The sequence below is a fragment of the Nasonia vitripennis genome, chromosome 4 (genome assembly GCF_009193385.2).
Source record: "Nasonia vitripennis strain AsymCx chromosome 4, Nvit_psr_1.1, whole genome shotgun sequence".
Classification (NCBI taxonomy): domain Eukaryota; kingdom Metazoa; phylum Arthropoda; class Insecta; order Hymenoptera; family Pteromalidae; genus Nasonia; species Nasonia vitripennis.
This window is the reverse complement of record NC_045760.1, coordinates 12,860,564-12,874,092: the sequence shown is the minus strand read 5'-3', so window position 1 is coordinate 12,874,092 and position 13,529 is coordinate 12,860,564. Positions and strand designations below refer to the sequence as shown.

Genomic DNA, 13,529 nt, shown 5'->3' with positions numbered 1-13,529 from the left:
AGAAACAACGAGGAGTCGCGGAATCGAACTGCGGAGCGCGTACGTATAAACGTCACCTAGCCTGTTATACCTATGTGTACGCAACGTGTATACACGCTGCGCGGGCGTGTATATAACACGCGCGTATACGAGTGGAAGCGAGCAGGATCGGATCGCGTAGAAATTCGTTGGAAGGACAAATCTGCTCGTAAAGTTCGGGACGGATACTTTTTAGTGCCGAGATTTTTAGCCGATTACAATTTCTTTTTTTTTTCTCGTTTGTTCGTTGTTTTTGCACAGTTGACGATCTAGCCGTATACCTATACGCTGCACGCGCAAACGCGTGTCACTGCTGCATGCTCGCGCACGGGTTTTTTTTTCGCGTTAGCCTACGCCTATACGTGCGCGGTGCGAAGTTTACGAATTTAATTTTGCGTGCGGAGATATGTCGGCGCCCGTTCGGTGCTGCTGTTGAATTTTTTCCTCTCTCTCTCTCTCTCTCTCTCTCTCTCTCTCTCTCTCTCTCTCTCTCTCTCTCTCTCTCTCTCTCCTTTCGGGGGGATGAGGCGGCCGGGTCGGCGCCAGGAGTAAAATAGCGGATTGACGAAAGAGTAATTAAGTTTTGCCGTTCATTTGCGAAATCGGTTTCGACGCTCGAGGCGTCGTCGTGTTTCGTTCGGACTCTCGCTGCGCAGTCGATCAACTTTTGACGTATTACGTCAAAAGCCCGACTGATTGCTGCTTTACAATCAGGATTTGCGATGATAATTGATTTGATCATGATAATTGATAATGAAAATTAATTTTGAGCAAGAAGTAATAAGCGGCACTGTGAGCAAGTTAATTGATATGCATAGCAATTAACAGTGTATTGCTTTCATGTTAAACCACAGTCGAAACGTTGAATGAGGCCGGGTTAAACAAACGTCGGGTTATCAAACGACTCGGTGCAGAGTTGCGCATATGATAATCAAAGATATGAATGCCCCTGACGTTCTTTCGCACAATCCGTCTCGCAATTCCCAAGACGATATCCTTCGGGTCCTCGGCGTAAGTAAGAGCCCGGACGTGGTCAGCGCAGCCGATACTCGTCTCGCGTCGCTCGCACATACAAATCCAGCCGAGAGACTGAAAGTAGCCCCTCCGACTCCGCGACGACCACCAAAGAGCCCGAGTGAACTTGGGACGAGGAAAAGGAAAGGACAAACACGGCGCTACGCGTATACAAGAGAGGCGGCAAAAACAAATGATTAAAACGTGAAAGCAAGCCGATCTTGGAACTCGCTCACAATCAGTGTTTAATCTGTCGAGGGAAAGCGGCCGGCAGAGAGAAGAAGGAAAAAGCGAGCGGAAGGTGCAGCGCTGGAGAGGACGAAGTATAGAAAAAGAAGAAGAAGAAGGAGAAGAAGAAGTAATCCGTCCGGCAGTCTCTTTTCTCAGCTAGCGCGGCTCACTTTCTCTTTCCCTTTCTCTCTTTCTCGCGGGATAATCAGTCTTATAATCAGCTAAGATCCAAAGCGTCTATCTCCTAATCTGATTTACGATGTTCCGCGCGTCACTCGGAATTAGAAAAGTTAGCTTTTGCCGCGGCGCAGTGCATTTCGAAGATTAAACGCGTACGCCCTCCGCGTATAATCGACCCTCTCCTATAGCTATTCCCTTTCGTCTATTTCTTCTTGCGCAGAGCTCTCACGGGCCGTGTTTTGTTCGATGACGCGCATTATCCACCGACTTGTACAGGCTCTCTATGTATGTGTATACGCTTGCGCACACGAGAAGAGGAGCTGGTGCGCGTGCACGCGTCATCGAATTAATTTTCCGATAATTAAGACGTCGCGTGTTACGATAGTAGGGGGAGAGGGTGTGTATGCGCGTGGCGCTCGATTTTCACAGCTGCTCTCCTCGCCGACGCTCGATAATACGGTTTTGAGTTTACGCGCAACACGCACACATCGAGTCGCTCGAGACGCCCGATGCAGCTTTTCGATCGTGCGTCTGTGCTCGAAAACTTGGACTAGTAGGATGGCTTATTGGTTTTCTATCGGACTTCAATCGCTCGAGTTTTTGTTAATTTTTCAACGGATGTACACAAAGTGCGCTGCTCCTACTCACGCGCGCAAGTATAGCCATCACTCGACTCCTTTTTCTCTTTCTCTCTCTTTGTCTACTCGATGTGTCAGCGATATTTATTTCCAGTCTCGAGACTGCAGAGTTGAAATATCGCTATTCCGCTTATTTCCGGCCATCGACGAGCCGGCCTTTCTCGTGAAATCGAAGCATTATTAAAGGCACACGGCTTTTATACGGGACAAGCAAACAGCGACAACGCATCGATCCGACAGGCGACGAGAGTCCCGACCATATCCCCGAAAACACTCGAGAGATTTTTTTTTCCTCTATATACTCGAGAGGAAATCAGTCCGCGCTTTTCATGCGATGGATTACACATTGAAATGCAAAGTCGCGAGGTATTTTCAGCTCGACAGCGTTGGATTTTTCACTAACAACGGCTCTGCGGACTTTGTCCATTTCGTTGTGAGCTTTGCCGAGGTGCGGGGCGAAATTTTACCTCTTTTCCAAACCCTATACTCGCTCGCACTCGCTCCATCTCGTACATGTATGTATAGCCACGAACGCACAAACACACGGGTGTACGCGGTGAATCGACTCGCTGACTACGAGCATGCCGAGTACGCCACATCGGCTCGGGTTATTCAGCAGTTTTCCTTAAGCCCGAGATGAATGCTGTCCGATTTTACTTACAGCCTCGGGGACTTCGGCTCCCGAGCAGCGCGCTATCTTTCTCGCTCGGATCGAAAAAGAAGGAGGACACGAGTGTGGGAAAAGGACGCTACCTCTCGTATAACTAGATGCTCCTTAGCTGGCTCTCGCGGAATTACATCGAATTCCAAACTGCGCCGCAGAGAAGAGACGGGACGGAATGCGCCATTTAACTGTCGGAAACGCGTTCCTTTGAAACCCCCCGGTTTATCTCATCAGGAGTCAAAGTATATTGTTTGTCCCTCTGGGGAGCGACGATAAGCGCGATGAAATTTAATGGCCGATTGCTCCTTCGTCGAAAATGCGAGTGCGCTGAATGGTATAGGACATCCCGAAACTTCTCCCTGCAAAATCCGCTCTGAAATCGTACGATTTCATTCAGTCAACAACCCGCTGGCTTCTGCAGCGCACACCCGACCGCGGCGAGAGGACGACTGAATATAAGAGGAAAAGGAAGGGCTTGCTAAGCAGACTCGTTCCTGCCGCGCGAAGTCGACTACGCGTCTGCTCATCTCGGATGGAATCTAATTTACTGCCAATAAATCTCGATCGTTTACTCGGGCGCCGCGGGGAAAAGTTCGACGCGCTGTATACGGCTAGAAAATAGATTTGGCAACTCGGTCGGACGTACAGCCGGCGTGAAGTGACGATTGACGTCATTATCGATGGAATATTCGCGGATAAGGCTGCTTGTTTCTGTTATAATGCCGCTACCCTAAGCGGGTCTTGGGCGTTGTCTTCCAGATCGGACGGGTGGGTGCCTATCACCACTACACAGCGCGTCCTTAGGTTGCGGATAGAGGAACAGCCCCTGAGAAAGAGGTTAGCTGCGAATAAATTGAATAAGCAGCCGCGGACAGCCGATAGGAACAGGCGTGGGTGTGATGAGCCCACACTGTCGAACGCATTCATCTAGAAACACTACGCAAGCACCACAACAACAAAAACACTTCACATTATCTCTTATCTCTCAATCTATCTCTTTCATCACACATTACAAAAATGGGCAAAAATCCTGCTGCCGAGGAGGATGCGGGAGCGATGACAACTGCCCCGAAAGGGGATGTGTAGAATGATTCGTCACCTGATCTTACGCGGTAACGATGCCAGCGAAGGCGCGCTGCCTTGCAGGGGGGCGTTAGGATGCGAGAATGAAACCGTAGTGTGTCTGACGACGAATTGACACTGTCCTCGTCAAAGTCGGAAAGCTCTCATACCTAGTTCTAGAGAGGTATGGGGGTTATCACCTCTAGAACGGTGGACTCACCTGCGATCGGAACAGGATCCGAAGCGCGCGGGTTTAACATAACATCATGGCTCAAAAAAATCAAATCCGAACCAAAAGGGACTTAAGGGTCGGAACTTGGAATGTTCGCAGTCTATACAGAGCAGGTGCGTTTAAAGAACTCGTAAAGGAAGCTGATAGGTACAATCTAGATTTGGTAGCAATACAGGAATCGCGGTGGCCAGATGGCCGAGTACTATCATCGGGTAACTTCACGTACCTGTATGGGGGCCGGGAGTGGAGGATCTCTAGGCACCGGATTTCTCGTAAGCAAAAGCATCGTACATTCGGTTAAAAGTTTCAAATCCGTCAATGATAGGCTCTCGTACATCATTATCGAAGGTGAATGGTATAGATATGTATTTATTAATGTACACTGTCCTACGGAGGACAAAGAAGAAGAAGCTAAGGATCTCTATTACGAAACTTTAGAGCAGGTAATCGACCAGTTCGCGTCTTACGACACAAGAATAGTATTAGGCGATTTCAATGCTAAAATAGGTAGGGAGGAAATGTTTAGGCCTACTATAGGTAAGGAAAGCCTGCACGAAGCCAGCAATGATAACGGTATTAGGGTCATAAATTTCGCGGCGACAAAAGATCTTATAATCAAAACTACGTGTTTTAAGCACAAGAACATACACAAGGCAACGTGGACATCGCCGGACGGGGCCACACAGAACCAAATTGATCATTTCCTCATTGAAAAAAGACGTCATACTAATGTTCTTGACGTAAGGGCTTACAGAGGGGCAGATAGCGACTCGGACCACTTCCTAGTAGTAGCCAAATTAAGAGCTAGACTAGTAGCGAATCAAAATAGTAAGCGAGCAAACAAGGTAGAAAGCTTCGATATTGAGAAACTACGAGATAGAACAGAGCGAATTAGGTACCAGATAGAAATTAATAACAGGTTTCAGGCACTTGAAGTAGCAAACACATCGCCGGAGGGGAATGACGAACCGAATAGATTATGGGGGGACATCGAAAAAACGGTAAAAGAGGCCGCGAACAAAGTACTGGGTAAAAAGAAAAAGCCAAAGAGCAAACCATGGTTTAACGAAGAGTGCGAACTCTAGTTTGAAAGGCGCAAAAAGGCTAAATTATATAGCTTACAAAATAGAAGCGATAGGACCGTAGAAGAGTATTCTAACGTAAGGAAACAGACGAGCGCGATCTACAGAAATAAAAAGCGGGAGTATCAAAAGAATCTTATTAGGAGAATAGAAACTAACAGTAAGGAAAATAACCCCCGCGAAATGTACAGAGGGATTAACGCCATCAGAAAGGGTTTTAGGAGTAGAGCGCAATTGATGAAGGACGAAAACGGGGACCTCGTAACAAATGACAACGAATTACTGTCGCTGTGGAAAAATTATTTCGATAAATTATTAAACGTGCACGAAAATAGCGAAGAATTAGGGGACGAAATTCACACTGCTGAACCCCACGTGGAGGAACCGAGCTACCAAGAAGTAGAGGCCGCGATTAAAAAACTAAAAAACAACAAAGCCGCGGGAAATGACTCTATACCAGCTGAGTTACTCAAATATGGGGGCGTCGAGCTCACTTTCAAAATCTATAAACTAGTATGTGCCATGTGGAAAAATGAAACAATACCCGAAAATTGGAAGGAATCTATCATTATACCGATTTTTAAAAAGGGAGATAAGACAGACTGCAATAACTATAGGGGTATTTCACTTTTAGCAACGTGCTACAAAGTTCTGTCAAACGTAATACAAGCTAGACTCAATCCATTCGCGGAAGATATAGTAGGAGATTATCAGTGCGGATTTCGGCGCAACAGATCGACGAGCGATCAAATGTTTACCATAAGACAGTTGTTAGAGAAAAAGTGGGAATTTTGCGAAACCATACACCAACTATTTACAGATTTTAAAAAAGCGTACGACTCTATTAAGCGAAGCAAAATGTATCAAATTCTAGTACTTCTCGGTGTACCGAAAAAACTCGTGAGATTAATTCAAATATGTCTGAACGGAAGCACGGGAAAGGTCCGAGTAGGTGGTAATGTATCAGAACCCTTCATGATACGCGATGGTTTAAAACAAGGGGATGGGCTCTCTACGGTGCTGTTCAACTTAACGTTAGAGTATGCCGTTAGAAAAATGCAGGTTAGCCAGCTGGGCGCAACGCTTAATGGAACAACGCAGATACTAGGCTACGCAGATGATTTGGATATACTGGGGGATTGTAGGGAAACGGTAGCAAGAAACGCGGAAATCCTCAAAAAGCGGTGGAGTATACAGGGTTAGAAGTGAGTGAATCAAAAACAAAGTACATGATTGTGGATAAGCTAGACATCTGCAGAGGGGAGGAAGATCGCAGAGTTGGGAATTTTACTTTTGAAAAGGTTAGCGAATTCAGGTATCTGGGTACGACCATAAATGATAGAAACGAGATTAATGTCGAAATAAATAAGAGACTCCATTCGGGTAATGCTTGCTTCTACGCCGTGAGTAATTTACTTAAGTCGAGGCTGTTGTCTAAAAACGATAAAATAAGAATATACAGGACAATAATACTGCCGGTGGTTCTGTACGGGTGCGAAACGTGGGCTCTCACTAAGCAGGCGGACAACCGTTTTAGGGTATTTGGAAATAAAGTCTTGCGAAAAATATACGGGCCGAAGAAAGATGAGGAAACCGGGGAATGGAGGAGACTATACAATGATGAGTTACACTATCTGTACGCGTCACCAAATATTAACAGAATAATAAAATCGCGCAGATTGGGATGGGCAGGGCACGTAGCGAGAATGGGAGACGACCGTACGGCAGCGCGTGTCATGAAGGGCAGGCCGATGGTAACGCGACCTCTAGGTAGACCTAGACGTAGATGGGAGGACAACGTAAAAGCGGATCTAGTAGAAATAGGACGGGTGGGCGTCGATCGGAGAGGTGCATCTTGGATGGGGTTGACACAAGATAGGGCAGCGTGGAAGGCTTGCGTAGATGAGGCGATGAACTTTCGAGTTCCAAATGCCATGTAAAAAAAAAAAGGCTGCTTGTTTTCACGAGCTTGAGCAACGGGTTTTCGAATCTCGAGTTTTCCCTGTCTTTTAACGTCGTCTGATGTTTGAACCTTTATTAGCGTCTATATTGCTGTAGAACAATTGGAAATTGAAGCCGTACCGCTAAGAGCGTCAGTGCTCTCAAAGAAGAAGATTAAAGTCAGCCCCCCGGGTTGGCAATGCCAGCAGGGGTTCATTACGCGCGGCACTTCATTAAATCTCCAACTAATGGTTCTCATATTAGAATAACAATCGTAAAAGGCTACGTGTCATTTTTTTGCTACACGTGTAGAAAATTCAGCAGATTATGGCGATATTTATATAAAAATTTTTTTTAAATAAGGTAATATTATAAGTTTGTTTTAAAGTATTTCTAGTATCTCTAGATATACGTCATTTTAACATTCGTTGACGATAAAATTATTGCCATGATATACTTAATTTCTACGAGGGACGGACTCGGGCTTTCTCGCAAGAAAGATCAACGCGGCATTGGCACATGCAGAGATGAGCTATCAGGGTAAAGAGCCCTCGAAAGCCACTAATCGAATGCACTTGACACCGAGACTATAATATGAAGAGGTTGCCTCGGCTCCTTACGTTCACAATAAGCGTATATAGTAGACGTAGGCGCTCTCCCTCTTGAGAGATCGATGCTTACAAAGAGCAAGACAGACCGTCGTAAGAGAGGTTAAAGACAAAGAGCAAGAGAAATTGCAGAAGACTTCTCAAGTGGCTTCGTCTCAAAGACCAACGAGCTTCCGAGCGGGCATCGTATTTACGTAATTGACGCGCCGTTGCTAAGAAACGAATCTGCTTTTCTCTTTCATATGATGTACTTCGCGCGATTTATATTATCTTCACCTATACAGCACGCGCGGCAAAGGCTACGACCGAGTAAACGCGCACGTTATTTATTCGGGGATCGGAAGAAAGCTCGTAAGCAGCACAATATCAGTTTAATATTCGCAGCGGCGCGAGGATGACACGATGGCGTCACGGCCTCGAATTCCCGGGCGCGCGGAATATGTACAATAAACGCGCGCGCGCGCTCTATAGCTGCTGTTGCTGTAATAAAGACGCGCTTCGCGGCAACTCCTCCGAGACTCTCGAAGCGAGTTCCATGAATCCTACTGATGGCGTCGCGAGAGCTATGCGCACACGCCTTCTTCATTTCGGAAGATGAAGAGGAGTCTCCGTATAATGCGTAGTTTTATTCGACTTTCTTTTTTTCGCGCGCTTGATGCACATGCGTGGCGTCTGCCGGAGGTGGAGGGCTTTGAAATATGCGAGCTATTTGGGCCGTCTGCGAAGGAAAAATTCTCACTCGCGCGCGACCCCATTTCTCACTTCATCAGTCATTCCTCGCGTAATTTTTTCTCGGTGTCTCAGGCGCCCGTGAACTTTTGAATTTCGATAATCCAACACCGTGCGCGCATGTCTGTATGACATCTCTCTCTCTCTCTCTCTCTCTCTCTCTCTCTCTCTCTCTCTGCAAAAAGACGCCGCTGTTAACTTACCATAATCGAGAATAAGAGGCTTCGAAATAACCCGTTGCTTTTCGCCGGCTAAACTTGGACGGGAAAAGCGCGGAAAAATACGTTTACACATCTCTAGAGAGAGAGAAAGAGAGAGAGAGAGAGAGAGAGAGAGAGAGAGAGAGAGCCAAGCGACACGGAATTCCACTTGCCCCTTCGTTTTCCCCGCCGGCAATTAGTCCCCTCTTAAAGAACTCCGCGCGAGACGTCATCATCGTCATTGCGCAGTGTCCCATCCATCCGGGCTTTCCTTGCCATTCATCTTCATAACCGACTGCTGCTGCTGCTGCGGGACGGGAAAAGCCCTTTCCAAAACACGCGCGCTCGCTCGAATCCATTTCACGCGGTTTTTATGCTCCGAGCGCTCGGCGGCGGCACCTTTTGTGCTGTCGTCCGCCGAGAAAACGATGGAGTTATAAATGCTCACCGCCTCCGGGGCGGACGTAACACGTTCTATCTATAGAACCCGCTCGCGCGGCGGCGGAGAAAACCTCTCGAAAAGAGCGGATACCGGGCTGCATTTTCCATCGGGAATAATTAATGCCGAGAGAGAAAAAGAGAGGGGAGTTTGCACGCACGCGTCGATTTCTGTGCTCGCTCGCGCTGCTGGCGTACGTTGTTTTTTTCGCAGCTCGGGACCGTGCGGTAAACCAAACGCCGCGCTAATGCGATGAAAGGGGGGTATAGACTTTGTTGATGTGTGTGTATGTAGCGGCTGCGCCTCGTAATTTCTTCGAGGCTTTTTTGCCTTTCGTTTTCAAGGAAAGAACTGTCGTGCGTAGGCGGCCTTGTGATCCCCCATTTGGCTCTCTCTCGCGTTTGATGTGCTGCTAGTTTATTATTTCGGCTATTCGCCGCTAACGAGCGCGTTGAAACCATCTGGAGAAAAAGCTGATTTGCTTCATCGGTTCGTTATCAAGGTGGGAAAAGGGAAAGCGTTTACACTCGGTATATTATATATAGCGCGAACAAAGAAGAGAAAATTGCGGCCAATATTATTCAACGATCTTCGCCATTTACCTCGACCCCTTTTTTTCTTCGGCCGCGTCTGCGTCAGTTTTTCTACATTACGCAGCTCAGTCTCGTTATATATACATATAGCTATATACACAGAAGACATCACGGTTGCCGAGCGATTGGCTCCGAGACGAAGAGCGGTTATATCCGAGGAGACAATTTTTTCGAGGCCACCGAGCCGCTCTCTCTTGCTCTTGATTGACGGCTCCGACTCGCTGGAAAAATCGCTCCCGCTCGAAAGACCGACGCGGTTTCCCGCTCTTCTGTCGCCGTGAGATTGCGTAAGATGCGGTGTTTTCCTTCGAGAGTGCGCTCGTGCTATATATTCCTCTTCTTCTCGCTCCCCTTTAAAAAAAAAAGAAGAAAGAATAATACGGGAGAGCGCTCGCGCGCAGCCTTTAATCCGCGTAAGAGCGGTATTAGGTTAAGCCAGAAATCGTGCTGAAAATAATTGATCGACGCAAAGCGGAAAGGAAGAGTATTTGTTTGTTGCGCGCTTTACGAGCTGGAAACACGATTCTTTTTTAAATCACCCGAAATTAACGACGATCGTATTGTAAACAAAAATATCGTGTTCGGCGACTCTCTGTATATTGAGTGTCAGCCGACAGTAATCATACTCGCGTAATCCGAGGGTTCGAGTGGCTCTGCAGAAAAGCGCAAATTATTTGGAAAACATCGCTCGCGATACCTATACGCGCGCATGTATATTACGTACGTCGGGCGAAGCCCTTCGCTGTTTACGCATTCATACGCGAGTCACGTCCTGTGGCCAGGATGATTTATTCGCGCGCTCGAGTCCGCAAAGCCGCTTTGAAAATCGCCTGCTTGTCGGGGAAAAAAGCGTAGTCGCGTTATTATTAAAAAATACCTTTGCGATCAGAGGCGCTATTCTTGGCCCCAGCGTCGGCCAGCTCGTGAAACGCGCCAGACTAACGGATGTGGGACGCTGAAATAAGAAACACGAGAGGGAGATAGAGAGGAGAAGGAGAAAGCCAGAGCAGAGCTTTCGGTGGAATTGATCGCCCGATCGGAGATCCAATATTTTTTCACAAAGCTCGCGCGGATACGCGCTTCGACAGCTCCCAGTGTATACATTCATATTTTTAACCCGGCGCTGCCTCTCGCTTTGGAAATCCGAGAAAGAGAGAGAGAACTGCGTCGAGTGATCCCACGGGTATAATAATCTAGGGGAATCAGTTCGAAATGATCGCGAGCGCGCGGAGGAGAAGTTTCACTCGTTTGCTGCCACGTCGGCCATAGTTGAAGCCTCGGAGGAGAGTCTAAAATAAACGCCCTTCGCGAGCGCACGCAGTTTTTGCGAGCTTATATGTACCTACTCGGGCTCCTTTTTTCCCCGACGTGAGCTGTTGCTGCTGCTGCTGCCGCTGTTGTGTACAGAGCTTGCAAGGGCTCTGGGGATAATTTTGAGCGGTATAGCGGGGAGTAGCGTGAAATGAGTTGCACTGGGGTAATGGATTCAGAGAAAGGGATCTCGCTCTCGAGTTTCGTTGTTCGCGCGATAGGCTACACTTGTGTATATTTGATAAGGGAAAATTACCTGTTGTACATTATTTAGTAAGTAGTTTATGTTTTAGTATAATATGTTCGCTCAATCATAACGGCCGATTTTAATTTAACGGTATTCACGCGCGTATACAACTGTAATGCATACATGGCGTAAAGTAAAAACTGCAAATGTTTTCATTTTACCTAACATTCGAACGTTGCGCTTTTCCAATCTCGCTTCGATCTGGCTTTTTGATCCATCAACTATTTCCCATCAAACTTTTTTTCGTCCAATAAAACGACGGAAAAGTATAAAACTCGAAAAAAAACACGCCGGAGAGAGAAAAATTTAAAGCAGAGATATCCATGCCGTATACAGAGAATCGCAAAATTCCAATCCGCCCATGACTTGGCCGTGATAAATGTCGACGTCGTGTAGAGCGCGCGATGCATCTTGCCGCGAGAAAGGATTCCGGAAGATCTAGCCGCTTAACCTTGAAATCGGAGCTTCCCCTTGTTTTTGTCCGACTATTCCGTTTCGTCGCTTTTCATTTCGTCGTTCGCGCGACTGTCGTCGCGAAACCGAGACGATCGGCCAACCCGATAGCGGAGCAAGCTGCCTGATTGAGAATCTTTATAGGTATACCTCCAAGAGCGCGAAGAGAGGACTATTTTTAAAAACAACGAAGCACAGTACGATATACGGTTGCATTATGATACGTGCGACGCTGTGCCTCCCAACACAGGTTCGCAACACCTAGAGCCTCGCATGCACTAGGATTTTTCTAAACGTAGGATTTGACCGCGATCATCACGTTTGGGAGAACGCTAGGGAGAGGGGAAAATGATCACACACAATGGTTAAGTTTTATTGCACATGTATTTCGCCCAGCCCTTCCCTACAACACGGTGGCTGTAGTGCCTCCCGCGCGCAGTTTAGCCACGCAGGGCTTACGCTGGGACGCTCAAACACGAGCCACGCTCGTGCAGCAGACGGTGGGCCACAGGCCCAGGTCCAGTCCGCTGACGGCTGACTCTCTCTCTCTCTCTCTCTCTCTCTCTCTCGCGTCTGCACGTTAGCCCCCAAGCCGTAGCCTGTAGCGTCACGTGGTACGCGCTCGCGGCCTCGCTCGCACACGTACGCGCTCGACTCGGCTCTCGCCGGTCGCCGCACGGCCAGTGTGATCTCTCTCTCTCCCTCGCGCGAGCGCGCGCGCGCGGGCTATGCCTCCCGCTTGTGGCAAGCCCGACCTGCTGCAGCCGCGCAGCTATAGGGTTTTCTCTCGCGCTGTCTCTATCTCACACACACGCGTCTCCTCGCACTGCTCTCTCTCTCTCGCGTGCGCTGGCCAGACGCCTCGCGCAGAAGACGTCTTGGTGTGCGCCCGCACTGCACACCAACACCCTGGTCTCTCGAGTTCTCTCTCTCTCTCTCTCTAGTGTGCCCGCACCACACTCGCCTCACTCTCGGATCTCTCTCTCTCTCTCTCTCTCTCTCTATCTCTTTCTCTCTCTCTCTCTCTCTAATACTTTCTTACTCGCTCTCTCCCTGGTGGACGTCCGTCGGTGCTCCCGCCGGCGCCTCTCTGACTCTCGTGGACCTGGTGACGGCTAGCTTCCTCGGCTCTCCCACGCCAAGGCTGCTGGTTGCTCTGGTCCTCCGGTCAATGATGGCGGACTGGCTAGCTTCCTTCCTCTCGTGCGGATGGTTGCTGGCTCGTCCGGGTGTCGGCACTTGCTCGTGCCAACGCGCTGCACCTGTGACTCTCTCACACTCTCGCACACTCGCACAACCTCGGGAGACTCTCCCAATTCTCCTCGTAACAGAGGAGGCCACGTATCTCTCTCGCACGTCGACGTACTCCGTCGACAGTCGTGAGAGAACTCCCCGATTTCCCGCTCGTTCTCGCGCTCACTCTCCACTCGCGCTCGTCGGGCCCGCGCATCTTCCTCGCGCCTGATTGGCTGGCAGTCCGCGCGGATAGCGAGTCGCACATCGGCGCCCACTGATTGGCTCGCGACATGCGGAGGACCAATCAGCGCGCGCGCCGTCGAGGCTCACTCTCGCACCAACGATGCTCACTCTCGCGCTAACGTGGACGGTTAGCCGGCCCGTTCCTCGAACTCGAGGTCAGGCTGGCACCGACAACAACAATCCAACTCGCTTGTTTCTTCCGCGCACTCAGAGCTTGGCCGCATCGAACGAGATTCCTCGTATCGACGCGGCTGCGACGTTTGCAACGTCGCATACGCTGAGCAATTTTCGACAGCGAACTTCATCGTAGCGAATCGCATACTAACCGCATACAGCAGCGAGGCACCGAGCAAATACGCGGATCATCGCGCATCGGTAATCAGAGCTATTCCTGCAGCTGTCATCTTG

The 13,529-nt window shown here is 48.7% G+C and overlaps 1 long non-coding RNA gene across 1 annotated transcript; it reads right to left on the bottom strand.

Moving 5' to 3' along the window:
- Window positions 1-496: 496 nt before the first annotated feature.
- On the bottom strand, window positions 497-12,421 carry LOC116417188. The gene is made up of 2 exons (XR_004227484.1): window positions 12,182-12,421; window positions 497-529 (listed from the first exon to the last, which is right to left on the bottom strand). It is a non-coding gene; the product is annotated as an uncharacterized LOC116417188 (long non-coding RNA).
- Between the last annotated feature and the right edge of the window lie 1,108 nt (window positions 12,422-13,529).